The sequence below is a fragment of the Pseudophryne corroboree genome, chromosome 2 (assembly GCF_028390025.1).
Source record: "Pseudophryne corroboree isolate aPseCor3 chromosome 2, aPseCor3.hap2, whole genome shotgun sequence".
NCBI classification, from domain to species: domain Eukaryota; kingdom Metazoa; phylum Chordata; class Amphibia; order Anura; family Myobatrachidae; genus Pseudophryne; species Pseudophryne corroboree.
Window position 1 is genome coordinate 648568103 of NC_086445.1, and position 19093 is coordinate 648587195.

Here is a 19093-nt window from a genome sequence, read left to right on the forward strand (position 1 = left end):
CCTTGGACACTGTAGCTTATTCACTTAAATCTATGATAAATTGCGTGTCTGGTATGCACAGTCTGGATAGCACAGTTAGTAAGGTGTTGGGTTTGCACTATCAAATTGAAACTGTCATTGGTTCGAATCCCATGTTATCATGTTTTTATTTTACTAGTGTGGTTTGTGGCTGTATAATATGAATACCTATGTCTTCTAACATCAATAGTCAAGTCTTCCAATGGACTTTTTAGTGAAACCCAATAGATAGCTTCATTTTCTCTTTGTTTACTCAAATATTGAATGCTTATGTCTTATAAATTTAGTATGAACGTATTCTAATGACTTGCTTATGACACCCCATAGAATATATTGTTTAGTACCTTGGACACTGTAGCTTATTCACTTAAATCTATGATAAATTGCGTGTCTGGTATGCACAGTCTGGTTAGCACAGTTAGTAAGGTGTTGGGCTTGCACTATCAAATTAAGATTGTCATTGGTTAGAATCTCATGTTATCATGTTTTTATTTTACTAGTGTGGTTTGTGGCTCTATAATATGAATGCCTATGTCTTTTAACAACAATAATCAAGTCTTCCAATGGACTTTTTATTGAAACCCAATAGATAGCTTTATTTTATCTTCGTTTACTCAAATATTGAATGCTTATGTCTTATAAATTTAGTAGTAAAGTATTCTAATGACTTGCTTATGACACTCCATAGAATATATTATGTTTAGTACCTTGGACACTGTAGCTTATTCACTTAAATCTCTGATAAATTGTATGTCTGGTATGAACAGTCTGGTTAGCACAGTTGGTAAGTTGTTGGGATTGCATTATCAAATTGAGACTGTCATTGGTTCAAATCCCATGTTATCATGTTTTTATTTTACTAGTGTTGTTTGTGGCTCTATAATATGAATGCCTATGTCTTTTAACAACAATGGTCAAGTCTTCCAATGGACTTTTTAGTGAAACCCAATAGATAGCTTTATTTTCTCTTTGTTTACTCAAATATTGAATGCTTATGTCTTATAAATTTAGTAGGAAAGTATTCTAATGACTTGCTTATGACACCCCATAGAATATATTATGTTTAGTACTTTGGACACTGTAGCTTATTCACTTAAATCGTTGATAAATTGCTAGTTTGGTATGCACAGTCTGGTTAGCACAGTTAGTAAAGTGTTGGGTTTGCACTATCAAATTAAGACTGTCATTGGTTCGAATCCCATGTTATCATGTTTTTATTTTACTAGTGTGGTTTGTGGCTCTATAATATGAATGACTATGTCTGTTAACAACAATAGTCAAGTCTTCCAATGGACTTTTTATTGAAACCCAATAGATAGCTTTATTTTATCTTCGCTTACTCAAATATTGAATGCTTATGTCTTATCAATTTAGTAGTAAAGTATTCTAATGACTTGCTTATGACACCCCATAGAATATATTATGTTTAGTACCTTGGACACTGTAGCTTATTCACTTAAATCTCTGATAAATTGTATGTCTGGTATGAACAGTCTGGTTAGCACAGTTGGTAAGGTGTTGGGATTGCATTATCAAATTGAGACTGTCATTGGTTCAAATCCCAAGTTATCATGTTTTTATTTTACTAGTGTTGTTTGTGGCTCTATAATATGAATGCCTATGTCTTTTAACAACAATAGTCAAGTCTTCCAATGGACTTTTCAGTGAAACCCAATAGATAGCTTTATTTTCTCTTTGTTTACTCAAATATTGAATGCTTATGTCTTATAAATTTAGTAGGAAAGTACTCTAATGACTTGCTTATGACACCCCATAGAATATATTATGTTTAGTACTTTGGACACTGTAGCTTATTCACTTAAATCTCTGATAAATTGTTAGTTTGGTATGTACAGTCTGGTTAGCACAGTTAGTAAGGTGTTAGGTCTGCACTATCAAATTAAGACTGTCATTGGTTCGAATCACATGTTATCATGTTTTTATTTTACTAGTGTGGTTTGTGGCTCTATAATATGAATGCCTATGTCTTTTAACAACAATAGTCAAGTCTTCCAATGGACTTTTTAGTGAAACCCAATAGATAGCTTTATTTTCTCTTTGTTTACTCAAATATTGAATGCTTATGTCTTATAAATTTAGTAGGAAAGTATTCTAATGACTTGCTTATGACACCCCATAGAATATATTATGTTTAGTACCTTGGACACTGTAGCTTATTCCCTTAAATCTCTGATAAATTGTGAGTCCGGTATGAACAGTCTGGTTAGCACAGTTGGTAAAGTGTTGGGATTGCACTATCAAATTAAGACTGTCATTGGTTCGAATCCCATGTTATCATGTTTCTATTTTACTAGTGTGGTTTGTGGCTCTATAATATGAATGCCTATGTCTGTTAACAACAATAGTCAAGTCTTCCAATGGACTTTTTAGTGTAACCCAATAGATAGCTTTATTTTATCTTCGTTTACTCAAATATTGAATGCTTATGTCTTATAAATTTAGTAGGAAAGTATTCTAATGACTTGCTTATGACACCCCATAGAATATATTATGTTTAGTACCTTGGACACTGTAGCTTATTCACTTAAATCTCTGATAAATTGTGTATCTGGTATGGACAGTCTGGTTAGCACAGTTTGTAAGGTGTTGGGTTTGCACTATCAAATTAAGACTGTCATTGGTTCGAATCCCATGTTATCATGTTTTTATTTTACTAGTGTGGTTTGTGGCTCTATAATATGAATGCCTATGTCTTTTAACAACAATAGTCAAGTCTTCCAATGGACTTTTTAGTGAAACCCAATAGATAGCTTTATTTTCTCTTTGTTTACTCAAATATTGAATGCTTATGTCTTATAAATTTAGTAGGAAAGTATTCTAATGACTTGCTTATGACACCCCATAGAATATATTATGTTTATTTCCTTGGACACTGTAGCTTATTCACTTAAATCTCTGATAAATTGTATGTCTGGTATGCACAGTCTGGTTAGCACAGTTAGTAGGGTGTTGGGTTTGCACTATCAAATTAAGGCTGTCATTGGTTCAAATCCCATGTTATCATGTTTTTATTTTACTAGTGTGGTTTGTGGCTCTATAATATGAATGCCTATGTCTTTTAACAACAATAATCAAGTCTTCCAATGGACTTTTTAGTGAAACCCAATAGATAGCTTTATTTTTTCTTTGTTTACTCAAATATTGAATGCTTATGTCTTAGAAATTTAGTAGGAAAGTATTCTAATGACTTGCTTATGACACCCCATAGAATATATTATGTTTAGTACTTTGGACACTGTAGCTTATTCACTTAAATCTCTGATAAATTGTTAGTTTGGTATACACAGTCTGGTTAGCACAGTTAGTAAGGTGTTGGGTTTGCACTATCAAATTAAGACTGTCATTGGTTCGAATCCCATGTTATCATGTTTTTATTTTACTAGTGTGGTTTGTGGCTCTATAATATGAATGCCTATGTCTGTTAACAACAATAGTCAAGTCTTCCAATGGACTTTTTATTGAAACCCAATAGATAGCTTTATTTTATCTTCGTTTACTCAAATATTGAATGCTTATGTCTTATAAATTTAGTAGGAAAGTATTCTAATGACTTGCTTATGACACCCCACAGAATATATTATGTTTAGTACCTTGGACACTGTAGCTTATTCACTTAAATCTCTGATAAATTGTTAGTTTCGTATGCACAGTCTGGTTAGCACAGTTAGTAAAGTGTTGGGTTTGCACTATCAAATTAAGACTGTCATTGGTTCGAATCCCATGTTATCATGTTTTTATTTTACTAGTGTGGTTTGTGGCTCTATAATATGAATGACTATGTCTGTTAACAACAATAGTCAAGTCTTCCAATGGACTTTTTATTGAAACCCAATAGATAGCTTTATTTTATCTTCGTTTACTCAAATATTGAATGCTTATGTCTTATAAATTTAGTAGGAAAGTATTCTAATGACTTGCTTATGACACCCCATAGAATATATTATGTTTAGTACCTTGGACACTGTAGCTTATTCACTTAAATCTCTGATAAATTGTATGTCTGGTATGAACAGTCTGGTTAGCACAGTTGGTAAAGTGTTGGGATTGCATTATCAAATTGAGACTGTCATTGGTTCAAATCCCAAGTTATCATGTTTTTATTTTACTAGTGTTGTTTGTGGCTCTATAATATGAATGCCTATGTCTTTTAACAACAATAGTCAAGTCTTCCAATGGACTTTTTAGTGAAACCCAATAGATAGCTTTATTTTCTCTTTGTTTACTCAAATATTGAATGCTTATGTCTTATAAATTTAGTAGGAAAGTACTCTAATGACTTGCTTATGACACCCCATAGAATATATTATGTTTAGTACTTTGGACACTGTAGCTTATTCACTTAAATCTCTGATAAATTGTTAGTTTGGTATGTACAGTCTGGTTAGCACAGTTAGTAAGGTGTTGGGTTTGCACTATCAAATTAAGACTGTCATTGGTTCGAATCACATGTTATCATGTTTTTATTTTACTAGTGTGGTTTGTGGCTCTATAATATGAATGCCTATGTCTTTTAACAACAATAGTCAAGTCTTCCAATGGACTTTTTAGTGAAACCCAATAGATAGCTTTATTTTCTCTTTGTTTACTCAAATATTGAATGCTTATGTCTTATAAATTTAGTAGGAAAGTATTCTAATGACTTGCTTATGACACCCCATAGAATATATTATGTTTAGTACCTTGGACACTGTAGCTTATTCCCTTAAATCTCTGATAAATTGTGAGTCTGGTATGAACAGTCTGGTTAGCACAGTTGGTAAAGTGTTGGGATTGCACTATCAAATTAAGACTGTCATTGGTTCGAATCCCATGTTATCATTTTTTTTATTTTACTAGTGTGGTTTGTGGCTCTATAATATGAATGCCTATGTCTGTTAACAACAATAGTCAAGTCTTCCAATGGACTTTTTAGTGTAACCCAATAGATAGCTTTATTTTATCTTCGTTTACTCAAATATTGAATGCTTATGTCTTATAAATTTAGTAGGAAAGTATTCTAATGACTTGCTTATGACACCCCATAGAATATATTATGTTTAGTACCTTGGACACTGTAGCTTATTCACTTAAATCTCTGATAAATTGTGTATCTGGTATGGACAGTCTGGTTAGCACAGTTTGTAAAGTGTTGGGTTTGCACTATCAAATTAAGACTGTCATTGGTTCGAATCCCATGTTATCATGTTTTTATTTTACTAGTGTGGTTTGTGGCTCTATAATATGAATGCCTATGTCTGTTAACAACAATAGTCAAGTCTTCCAATGGACTTTTTAGTGTAACCCAATAGATAGCTTTATTTTATCTTCGTTTACTCAAATATTGAATGCTTATGTCTTATAAATTTAGTAGGAAAGTATTCTAATGACTTGCTTATGACACCCCATAGAATATATTATGTTTAGTACCTTGGACACTGTAGCTTATTCACTTAAATCTCTGATAAATTGTGTATCTGGTATGGACAGTCTGGTTAGCACAGTTAGTAAGGTGTTGGGTTTGCACTATCAAATTAAGACTGTCATTGGTTCGAATCACATGTTATCATGTTTTTATTTTACTAGTGTGGTTTGTGGCTCTATAATATGAATGCCTATGTCTTTTAACAACAATAGTCAAGTCTTCCAATGGACTTTTTAGTGAAACCCAATAGATAGCTTTATTTTCTCTTTGTTTACTCAAATATTGAATGCTTATGTCTTATAAATTTAGTAGGAAAGTATTCTAATGACTTGCTTATGACACCCCATAGAATATATTATGTTTAGTACTTTGGACACTGTAGCTTATTCACTTAAATCTCTGATAAATTGTTAGTTTGGTATGTACAGTCTGGTTAGCACAGTTAGTAAGGTGTTGGGTTTGCACTATCAAATTAAGACTGTCATTGGTTCGAATCACATGTTATCATGTTTTTATTTTACTAGTGTGGTTTGTGGCTCTATAATATGAATGCCTATGTCTTTTAACAACAATAGTCAAGTCTTCCAATGGACTTTTTAGTGAAACCCAATAGATAGCTTTATTTTCTCTTTGTTTACTCAAATATTGAATGCTTATGTCTTATAAATTTAGTAGGAAAGTATTCTAATGACTTGCTTATGACACCCCATAGAATATATTATGTTTAGTACCTTGGACACTGTAGCTTATTCCCTTAAATCTCTGATAAATTGTGAGTCTGGTATGAACAGTCTGGTTAGCACAGTTGGTAAAGTGTTGGGATTGCACTATCAAATTAAGACTGTCATTGGTTCGAATCCCATGTTATCATTTTTTTATTTTACTAGTGTGGTTTGTGGCTCTATAATATGAATGCCTATGTCTGTTAACAACAATAGTCAAGTCTTCCAATGGACTTTTTAGTGTAACCCAATAGATAGCTTTATTTTATCTTCGTTTACTCAAATATTGAATGCTTATGTCTTATAAATTTAGTAGGAAAGTATTCTAATGACTTGCTTATGACACCCCATAGAATATATTATGTTTAGTACCTTGGACACTGTAGCTTATTCACTTAAATCTCTGATAAATTGTGTATCTGGTATGGACAGTCTGGTTAGCACAGTTTGTAAGGTGTTGGGTTTGCACTATCAAATTAAGACTGTCATTGGTTCGAATCCCATGTTATCATGTTTTTATTTTACTAGTGTGGTTTGTGGCTCTATAATATGAATGCCTATGTCTGTTAACAACAATAGTCAAGTCTTCCAATGGACTTTTTAGTGTAACCCAATAGATAGCTTTATTTTATCTTCGTTTACTCAAATATTGAATGCTTATGTCTTATAAATTTAGTAGGAAAGTATTCTAATGACTTGCTTATGACACCCCATAGAATATATTATGTTTAGTACCTTGGACACTGTAGCTTATTCACTTAAATCTCTGATAAATTGTGTATCTGGTATGGACAGTCTGGTTAGCACAGTTTGTAAGGTGTTGGGTTTGCACTATCAAATTAAGACTGTCATTGGTTCGAATCCCATGTTATCATGTTTTTATTTTACTAGTGTGGTTTGTGGCTCTATAATATGAATGCCTATGTCTTTTAACAACAATAGTCAAGTCTTCCAATGGACTTTTTAGTGAAACCCAATAGATAGCTTTATTTTCTCTTTGTTTACTCAAATATTGAATGCTTATGTCTTATAAATTTAGTAGGAAAGTATTCTAATGACTTGCTTATGACACCCCATAGAATATATTATGTTTATTTCCTTGGACACTGTAGCTTATTCACTTAAATCTCTGATAAATTGTATGTCTGGTATGCACAGTCTGGTTAGCACACTTAGTAGGGTGTTGGGGTTGCACTATCAAATTAAGGCTGTCATTGGTTCAAATCCCATGTTATCATGTTTTTATTTTACTAGTGTGGTTTGTGGCTCTATAATATGAATGCCTATGTCTTTTAACAACAATAATCAAGTCTTCCAATGGACTTTTTAGTGAAACCCAATAGATAGCTTTATTTTTTCTTTGTTTACTCAAATATTGAATGCTTATGTCTTAGAAATTTAGTAGGAAAGTATTCTAATGACTTGCTTATGACACCCCATAGAATATATTATGTTTAGTACTTTGGACACTGTAGCTTATTCACTTAAATCTCTGATAAATTGTTAGTTTGGTATACACAGTCTGGTTAGCACAGTTAGTAAGGTGTTGGGTTTGCACTATCAAATTAAGACTGTCATTGGTTCGAATCCCATGTTATCATGTTTTTATTTTACTAGTGTGGTTTGTGGCTCTATAATATGAATGCCTATGTCTGTTAACAACAATAGTCAAGTCTTCCAATGGACTTTTTATTGAAACCCAATAGATAGCTTTATTTTATCTTCGTTTACTCAAATATTGAATGCTTATGTCTTATAAATTTAGTAGTAAAGTATTCTAATGACTTGCTTATGACACCCCATAGAATATATTATGTTTAGTACCTTGGACACTGTAGCTTATTCACTTAAATCTCTGATAAATTGTATGTCTGGTATGAACAGTCTGGCTAGCACAGTTGGTAAGGTGTTGGGTTTGCACTATCAAATTAAAACTGTCATTGGTTCGATTCCCATGTTATCATGTTTTTATTTTACTAGTGTGGTTTGTGGCTCTATAATATGAATGCCTATGTCTTTTAACAACAATAGTCAAGTCTTCCAATTGACTTTTTAGTGAAACCCAATAGATAGCTTTATTTTCTCTTTGTTTACTCAAATATTGAATGCTTATGTCTTATAAATTTAGTAGGAACGTATTCTAATGACTTGCTTATGACACCCCATAGAATATATTGTTTAGTACCTTGGACACTGTAGCTTATTCACTTAAATCTCTGATAAATTGTTCGTCTGGTATGCACAGTCTGGATAGAACAGTTAGTAAGGTGTTGGGTTTGCACTATCAAATTAAGACTGTCATTGGTTCGAATCCCATGTTATCATGTTTTTATTTTACTAGTGTGGTTTGTGGCTGTATAATATGAATACCTAAGTCTTCTAACATCAATAGTCAAGTCTTCCAATGGACTTTTTAGTGAAACCCAATAGATAGCTTCATTTTCTCTTTGTTTACTCAAATATTGAATGCTTATGTCTTATCAATTTAGTAGGAAAGTATTCTAATGACTTGCTTATGACACCCCATAGAATATATTATGTTTAGTACCTTGGACACTGTAGCTTATTCACTTAAATCTCTGCTAAATTGTGTGTCTGGTATGCACAGTCTGGTTAGCACAGTTAGTAAGGTGTTGGGTTTGCACTATCAAATTAAGACTGTCATTGGTTCGAATCCCATGTTATCATGTTTTTATTTTACTAGTGTGGTTTGTGGCTCTATAATATGAATGCCTATGTCTTTTAACAACAATAGTCAAGTCTTCCAATGGACTTTTTAGTGAAACCCAATAGATAGCTTTATTTTCTCTTTGTTTACTAAAATATTGAATGCTTATGTCTTATAAATTTAGTAGGAAAGTATTCTAATGACTTGCTTATGACACCCCACAGAATATATTATGTTTAGTACCTTGGACACTGTAGCTTATTCACTTAAATCTCTGATAAATTGTTAGTTTGGTATGCACAGTCTGGTTAGCACAGTTAGTAAAGTGTTGAGTTTGCACTATCAAATTAAGACTGTCATTGGTTCGAATCCCATGTTATCATGTTTTTATTTTACTAGTGTGGTTTGTGGCTCTATAATATGAATGACTATGTCTGTTAACAACAATAGTCAAGTCTTCCAATGGACTTTTTTATTGAAACCCAATAGATAGCTTTATTTTATCTTCGTTTACTCAAATATTGAATGCTTATGTCTTATAAATTTAGTAGGAAAGTATTCTAATGACTTGCTTATGACACCCCATAGAATATATTATGTTTAGTACCTTGGACACTGTAGCTTATTCACTTAAATCTCTGATAAATTGTATGCCTGGTATGAACAGTCTGGTTAGCACAGTTGGTAAGGTGTTGGGATTGCATTATCAAATTGAGACTGTCATTGGTTCAAATCCCAAGTTATCATGTTTTTATTTTACTAGTGTTGTTTGTGGCTCTATAATATGAATGCCTATGTCTTTTAACAACAATAGTCAAGTCTTCCAATGGACTTTTTAGTGAAACCCAATAGATAGCTTTATTTTCTCTTTGTTTACTCAAATATTGAATGCTTATGTCTTATAAATTTAGTAGGAAAGTACTCTAATGACTTGCTTATGACACCCCATAGAATATATTATGTTTAGTACTTTGGACACTGTAGCTTATTCACTTAAATCTCTGATAAATTGTTAGTTTGGTATGTACAGTCTGGTTAGCACAGTTAGTAAGGTGTTGGGTTTGCACTATCAAATTAAGACTGTCATTGGTTCGAATCACATGTTATCATGTTTTTATTTTACTAGTGTGGTTTGTGGCTCTATAATATGAATGCCTATGTCTTTTAACAACAATAGTCAAGTCTTCCAATGGACTTTTTAGTGAAACCCAATAGATAGCTTTATTTTCTCTTTGTTTACTCAAATATTGAATGCTTATGTCTTATAAATTTAGTAGGAAAGTATTCTAATGACTTGCTTATGACACCCCATAGAATATATTATGTTTAGTACCTTGGACACTGTAGCTTATTCCCTTAAATCTCTGATAAATTGTGAGTCTGGTATGAACAGTCTGGAAGGCACAGTTGGTAAAGTGTTGGGATTGCACTATCAAATTAAGACTGTCATTGGTTCGAATCCCATGTTATCATTTTTTTATTTTACTATTGTGGTTTGTGGCTCTATAATATGAATGCCTATGTCTGTTAACAACAATAGTCAAGTCTTCCAATGGACTTTTTAGTGTAACCCAATAGATAGCTTTATTTTATCTTCGTTTACTCAAATATTGAATGCTTATGTCTTATAAATTTAGTAGGAAAGTATTCTAATGACTTGCTTATGACACCCCATAGAATATATTATGTTTAGTACCTTGGACACTGTAGCTTATTCACTTAAATCTCTGATAAATTGTGTATCTGGTATGGTCAGTCTGGTTAGCACAGTTTGTAAGGTGTTGGGTTTGCACTATCAAATTAAGACTGTCATTGGTTCGAATCCCATGTTATCATGTTTTTATTTTACTAGTGTGGTTTGTGGCTCTATAATATGAATGCCTATGTCTTTTAACAACAATAGTCAAGTCTTCCAATGGACTTTTTAGTGAAACCCAATAGATAGCTTTATTTTCTCTTTGTTTACTCAAATATTGAATGCTTATGTCTTATAAATTTAGTAGGAAAGTATTCTAATGACTTGCTTATGACACCCCATAGAATATATTATGTTTATTTCCTTGGACACTGTAGCTTATTCACTGAAATCTCTGATAAATTGTATGTCTGGTATGCACAGTCTGGTTAGCACAGTTAGTAGGGTGTTGGGGTTGCACTATCAAATTAAGGCTGTCATTGGTTCAAATCCCATGTTATCATGTTTTTATTTTACTAGTGTGGTTTGTGGCTCTATAATATGAATGCCTATGTCTTTTAACAACAATAATCAAGTCTTCCAATGGACTTTTTAGTGAAACCCAATAGATAGCTTTATTTTTTCTTTGTTTACTCAAATATTGAATGCTTATGTCTTAGAAATTTAGTAGGAAAGTATTCTAATGACTTGCTTATGACACCCCATAGAATATATTATGTTTAGTACTTTGGACACTGTAGCTTATTCACTTAAATCTCTGATAAATTGTTAGCTTGGTATGCACAGTCTGCTTAGCACAGTTAGTAAAGTGTTGGGTTTGCACTATCAAATTAAGACTGTCATTGGTTCGAATCCCATGTTATCATGTTTTTATTTTACTAGTGTGGTTTGTGGCTCTATAATATGAATGACTATGTCTGTTAACAACAATAGTCAAGTCTTCAATATGGACTTTTTATTGAAACCCAATAGATAGCTTTATTTTATCTTTGTTTACTCAAATATTGAATGCTTATGTCTTATAAATTTAGTAGTAAAGTATTCTAATGACTTGCTTATGACACCCCATAGAATATATTATGTTTAGTACCTTGGACACTGTAGCTTATTCACTTAAATCTCTGATAAATTGTATGTCTGGTATGAACAGTCTGGTTAGCACAGTTGGTAAGGTGTTGGGATTGCATTACCAAATTGAGACTGTCATTGGTTCAAATCCCATGTTATCATGTTTTTATTTTACTAGTGTTGTTTGTGGCTCTATAATATGAATGCCTATGTCTTTTAACAACAATAGTCAAGTCTTCCAATGGACTTTTTAGTGAAACCCAATAGATAGCTTTATTTTCTCTTTGTTTACTCAAATATTGAATGCTTATGTCTTATAAATTTAGTAGGAAAGTATTCTAATGACTTGCTTATGACACCCCATAGAATATATTATGTTTAGTACTTTGAACACTGTAGCTTATTCACTTAAATCTCTGATAAATTGTTAGTTTGGTATACACAGTCTGGTTAGCACAGTTAGTAAGGTGTTGGGTTTGCACTATCAAATTAAGACTGTCATTGGTTCGAATCCCATGTTATCATGTTTTTATTTTACTAGTGTGGTTTGTGGCTCTATAATATGAATGCCTATGTCTGTTAACAACAATAGTCAAGTCTTCCAATGGACTTTTTATTGAAACCCAATAGATAGCTTTATTTTATCTTCGTTTACTCAAATATTGAATGCTTATGTCTTATAAATTTAGTAGTAAAGTATTCTAATTACTTGCTTATGACACCCCATAGAATATATTATGTTTAGTACCTTGGACACTGTAGCTTATTCACTTAAATCTCTGATAAATTGTATGTCTGGTATGAACAGTCTGGTTAGCACAGTTGGTAAGGTGTTGGGTTTGCACTATCAAATTAAGACTGTCATTGGTTCGATTCCCATGTTATCATGTTTTTATTTTACTAGTGTGGTTTGTGGCTCTATAATATGAATGCCTATGTCTTTTAACAACAATAGTCAAGTCTTCCAATTGACTTTTTAGTGAAACCCAATAGATAGCTTTATTTTCTCTTTGTTTACTCAAATATTGAATGCTTATGTCTTATAAATTTAGTAGGAACGTATTCTAATGACTTGCTTATGACACCCCATAGAATATATTGTTTAGTACCTTGGACACTGTAGCTTATTCACTTAAATCTCTGATAAATTGTTTATCTGGTATGCACTGTCTGGATAGAACAGTTAGTAAGGTGTTGGGTTTGCACTATCAAATTAAGACTGTCATTGGTTCGAATCCCATGTTATCATGTTTTTATTTTACTAGTGTGGTTTGTGGCTGTATAATATGAATACCTAAGTCTTCTAACATCAATAGTCAAGTCTTCCAATGGACTTTTTAGTGAAACCCAATAGATAGCTTCATTTTCTCTTTGTTTACCCAAATATTGAATGCTTATGTCTTATCAATTTAGTAGGAAAGTATTCTAATGACTTGCTTATGACACCCCACAGAATATATTATGTTTAGTACCTTGGACACTGTAGCTTATTCACTTAAATCTCTGATAAATTGTTAGTTTGGTATGCACAGTCTGGTTAGCACAGTTAGTAAAGTGTTGGGTTTGCACTATCAAATTAAGACTGTCATTGGTTCGAATCCCATGTTATCGTGTTTTTATTTTACTAGTGTGGTTTGTGGCTCTATAATATGAATGACTATGACTGTTAACAACAATAGTCAAGTCTTCCAATGGACTTTTTAGTGAAACCCAATAGATAGCTTTATTTTTTCTTTGTTTACTCAAATATTGAATGCTTATGTCTTAGAAATTTAGTTGGAAAGTATTCTAATGACTTGCTTATGACACCCCATAGAATATATTATGTTTAGTACTTTGGACACTGTAGCTTATTCACTTAAATCTCTGATAAATTGTTAGTTTGGTGTGCACAGTCTGCTTAGCACAGTTAGTAAAGTGTTGGGTTTGCACTATCAAATTAAGACTGTCATTGGTTCGAATCCCATGTTATCATGTTTTTATTTTACTAGTGTGGTTTGTGGCTCTATAATATGAATGACTATGTCTGTTAACAACAATAGTCAAGTCTTCCAATGGACTTTTTATTGAAACCCAATAGATAGCTTTATTTTATCTTCGTTTACTCAAATATTGAATGCTTATGTCTTATAAATTTAGTAGTAAAGTATTCTAATGACTTGCTTATGACACCCCATAGAATATATTATGTTTAGTACCTTGGACACTGTAGCTTATTCACTTAAATCTCTGATAAATTGGATGTCTGGTATGAACAGTCTGGTTAGCACAGTTGGTAAGGTGTTGGGATTGCATTATCAAATTGAGACTGTCATTGGTTCAAATCCCATGTTATCATGTTTTTATTTTACTAGTGTTGTTTGTGGCTCTATAATATGAATGCCTATGTCTTTTAACAACAATAGTCAAGTCTTCCAATGGACTTTTTAGTGAAACCCAATAGATAGCTTTATTTTCTCTGTGTTTACTCAAATATTGAATGCTTATGTCTTATAAATTTAGTAGGAAAGTATTCTAATGACTTGCTTATGACACCCCATAGAATATATTATGTTTAGTACTTTGGACACTGTAGCTTATTCACTTAAATCTCTGATAAATTGTTAGTTTGGTATACACAGTCTGGTTAGCACAGTTAGTAAGGTGTTGGGTTTGCACTATCAAATTAAGACTGTCATTGGTTCGATTCCCATGTTATCATGTTTTTATTTTACTAGTGTGGTTTGTGGCTCTATAATATGAATGCCTATGTCTGTTAACAACAATAGTCAAGTCTTCCAATGGACTTTTTATTGAAACCCAATAGATAGCTTTATTTTATCTTCGTTTACTCAAATATTGAATGCTTATGTCTTATAAATTTAGTAGTAAAGTATTCTAATGACTTGCTTATGACACCCCATAGAATATATTAAGTTTAGTACCTTGGACACTGTAGCTTATTCACTTAAATCTCTGATAAATTGTATGTCTGGTATGAACAGTCTGGTTAGCACAGTTGGTAAGGTGTTGGGTTTGCACTATCAAATTAAGACTGTCATTGGTTCGATTCCCATGTTATCATGTTTTTATTTTACTAGTGTGGTTTGTGGCTCTATAATATGAATGCCTATGTCTTTTAACAACAATAGTCAAGTCTTCCAATTGACTTTTTAGTGATACCCAATAGATAGCTTTATTTTCTCTTTGTTTACTCAAATATTGAATGCTTATGTCTTATAAATTTAGTAGGAACGTATTCTAATGACTTGCTTATGACACCCCATAGAATATATTGTTTAGCACCTTGGACACTGTAGCTTATTCACTTAAATCTCTGATAAATTGTCCGTCTGGTATGCACAGTTTGGATAGCACAGTTAGTAAGGTGTTGGGTTTGCACTATCAAATTAAGACTGTCATTGGTTCGAATCCCATGTTATCATGTTTTTATTTTACTAGTGTGGTTTGTGGCTGTATAATATGAATACCTAAGTCTTCTAACATCAATAGTCAAGTCTTCCAATGGACTTTTTAGTGAAACCCAATAGATAGCTTCATTTTCTCTTTGTTTACTCAAATATTGAATGCTTATGTCTTATCAATTTAGTAGGAAATTATTCTAATGACTTGCTTATGACACCCCATAGAATATATTATGTTTAGTAACTTGGACACTGTAGCTTATTCACTTAAATCTCTGCTAAATTGTCTGTTTGGTATGCACAGTCTGGTTAGCACAGTTAGTAAGGTGTTGGGTTTGCACTATCAAATTAAGACTGTCATTGGTTTGAATCCCATGTTATCATGTTTTTATTTTACTAGTGTGGTTTCTGGCTCTATAATATGAATGCCTATGTCTTTTAACAACAATAGTCAAGTCTTCCAATGGACTTTTTAGTGAAACCCAATAGATAGCTTTATATTCTCTTTGTTTACTAAAATATTGAATGCTTATGTCTTATAAATTTAGTAGGAAAGTATTCTAATGACTTGCTTATGACACCCAACAGAATATATTATGTTTAGTACATTGGACACTGTAGCTTATTCCCTTAAATCTCTGATAAATTATGAGTCTGGTATGCACAGTCTGGTTAGCACAGTTTGTAAGGTGTTGAGTTTGCACTATCAAATTAAGACTGTCATTGGTTCGAATCCCAAGTTATCATGTTTTTATTTTACTAGTGTTGTTTGTGGCTCTATAATATGAATGCCTATGTCTTTTAACAACAATAGTCAAGTCTTCCAATGGACTTTTAAGTGAAACCCAATAGATAGCTTTATTTTCTCTTTGTTTACTCAAATATTGAATGCATATGTCTTATAACATTAGTAGGAAAGTATTCTAATGACTTGCTTAATGACACCCCATGGAATATAGTATGTTTAGTACCTTGTACTTTGTAGCTTATTTACTTAAACCTCTGATAAATTTTATGACTGGTATGTACAGATTGGTTAGCAGAGTTGGTAAGGTGTTTGGTTTGCACTATCAAAGTATTACTGACATTGGTTTGAATCCCATGTTATCATGTTTTTATTTTACTGGTGTGGTTTGTGGCTCTATAATATGAATGCCTATGTCTTTTAACAACAATAGTCAAGTCTTCCAATGGACTTTTTAGTGAAACCCAATAGATAGCTTTATTTTCTCTTTGTTTACTAAAATATTGAATGCTTATGTCTTATAAATTTAGTAGGAAAGTATTCTAATGACTTGCTTATGACACCCCATGGAATATATTATGTTTAGTACCTTGGACACTGTAGCTTATTCACTTAAATCTCTGATAAATTGGATGTCTAGTATGCACAGTCTGGTTAGCACAGTTAGTGAGGTGTTGGGTTTGCACTATCAAAGTAAGACTGTCATTGGTTCGAATCTCATGTTATCATCTTTTATTTATTAGTGTGGTTTGTGGCTCTATAATATGAATGCCTATGTCTTTTAACAACAATAGTCAAGTCTTCCAATGGACTTTTTAGTGAAACCCAATAGATAGCTTTATTTTCTCTTTGTTTACTCAAATATTGAATGCATATGTCTTATAACTTTAGTAGGAAAGTATTCTAATGACTTGCTTATGACACCCCATAGAATATATTATGTTTAGTACCTTGGACACTGTAGCTTATTCACTTAAATATCTGATAAATTGTGTGTCTGGTATGCACAGTCTGATTAGCACAGTTAGTAAGGTATTGGGTTTGCACTATCAAATTAAGATTGTCATTGGTTCGAATTCCATGTTATCATGTTTTTATTTTACTAGTGTGGTTTGTGGCTCTCTAATATGAATGCCTATGTCTTTTAACAACAATAGTCAAGTCTTCTAATGGACTTTTTAGTGAAACCCAATAGATAGCTTTATTTTCTCTTTGTTTACTCAAATATTGAATGCTTATGTCTTATAAATGTAGTAGGAAAGTTTTCTAATGACTTGCTTATGACACCCCATAGAATATATTATGTTTAGTACATTGGACACTGTAGCTTATTCACTTAAATCTCTGATAAATTGGGTGTCTGGTATGCACAGTCTGGTTAGCACAGTTAGTAAGGTGTTGGGTTTGCACTATCAAATTAAGACTGTCATTGGTTCGAATTTCATGTTATCATGTTTTTATTTTACTAGTGTGGTTTGTAGCTCTATAATATGAATGCCTATGTCTTTTAACAACAATAGTCAAGTCTTCCAATGGACTTTTTAGTGAAACCCAATAGATAGCTTTATTTTCTCTTTGTTTACTAAATACTGAATGCTTATGTCTTATAAATTTAGTAGGAAAGTATTCTAATGACTTGCTTATGACACCCCATAGAATATATTATGTTTAGTACCTTGGACACTGTAGCTTATTCACTTAAATCTCAGATAAATTGTGTGTCTGGTATGCACAGTCTGGTTAGCACAGTTAGTAAGGTGTTATGTTTATACCGTCAAATTAAGACTGTCATTGGTTTGAATCCCATGGTATCATGTTTTTATTTTACTAGTGTGGTTTGTGGCTCTTTATTATGAATGCTTATGTATTTTAACAACAATAGTCAAGTCTTCCAATGGACTTTTTAGTGAAACCCAATAGATAGCTTTATTTTCTCTTTGTTTACTAAATATTGAATGCTTATGTCTTATAAATTGAGTAGGAAAGTATTCTAATGACTTGCTTATGACACCCCATAGAATATATTATGTTTAGTACCTTGGACACTGTAGCTTATTCACTTAAATCTCTGATAAATTGGGTGTCTGGTATGCACAGTCTGGTTAGCACAGTTAGTAAGGTGTTGGGTTTGTGCTATCAATTTAAGGCTGTCATTGGTTCGAATCCAATGTTATCATGATTTTATTTTACTAGTGTGGTTTGTGGCTCTTTAATATGAATGCTTATGTCTTTTAACAACAATAGTCAAGTCTTCCAATGGACTTTTTATTGAAACCCAATAGATAGCTTTATTTTCTCTTTGTTTACTAAATATTGAATGCTTATGTCTTATAAATTTAGTAGGAAAGCATTCTAATGACTTGCTTATGACACCCCATAGAATATATTATGTTTAGTACCTTGGACACTGTAGCTTATTCACTTAAATCTCTGATAAATTGTGTTCCTGGTATGCACAGTCTGGTTAGCACAGTTAGTAAGGTGTTAGGTTTGCACTATCAACTTAAGACTGTCATTGGTTCGAATCCCATGTTATCATGTTTTTATTTCACTAGTGTGGTTTGTGGCTCTATAATATGAATGCCTATGTCTTTTAACAACAATAGTCAAGTCTTCCAATGGACTTTTTAGTGAAACCCAATAGATAGCTTTATTTTCTCTTTGTTTACTCAAATATTGAATGCTTATGTCTTATAAATTTAGTAGGAAAGTATTCTAATGACTTGCTTATGACACCCCATAGAATATATTATGTTTAGTACCTTGGACACTGTAGCTTATTCACTTAAATCTCAGATAAATTGTGTGTCTGGTATGCACAGTCTGGTTAGCACAGTTAGTAAGGTGTTGTGTTTGCACTATCAAATTAAGACTGTCATTGGTTCGAATCCCATGTTATCATGTTTTTATTTTACTAGTGTGGTTTGTGGCTCTATAATATGAATGCCTATTTCTTTTAACAACAATAGTCAAGTCTTCCAATGGACTTTTTAGTGAAACCCTATAGATAGCTTTATTTTCTCTTTGTTTACTAAAATATTGAATGCTTATGTCTTATAAATTTAGTAGGAAAGTATTCTAATGACTTGCTTATGACACCCCATAGAATATATTATGTTTAGTACCTTGGACACTGTAGCTTATTCACTTAAATCTCTGATAAATTGTGTGCCTGGTATGCACAGTCTGGTTAGCACAGTTAGTAAGATGTTGGGTTTGCACTATCAAATTAAGACTGTCATTGGTTCGAATCCCATGTTATCATGTTTTTATTTTACTAGTGTTGTTTGTGGCTCTATAATATGAATGCCTATGTCTTTTAACAACAATAGTCGAGTCTTCTAATGGAC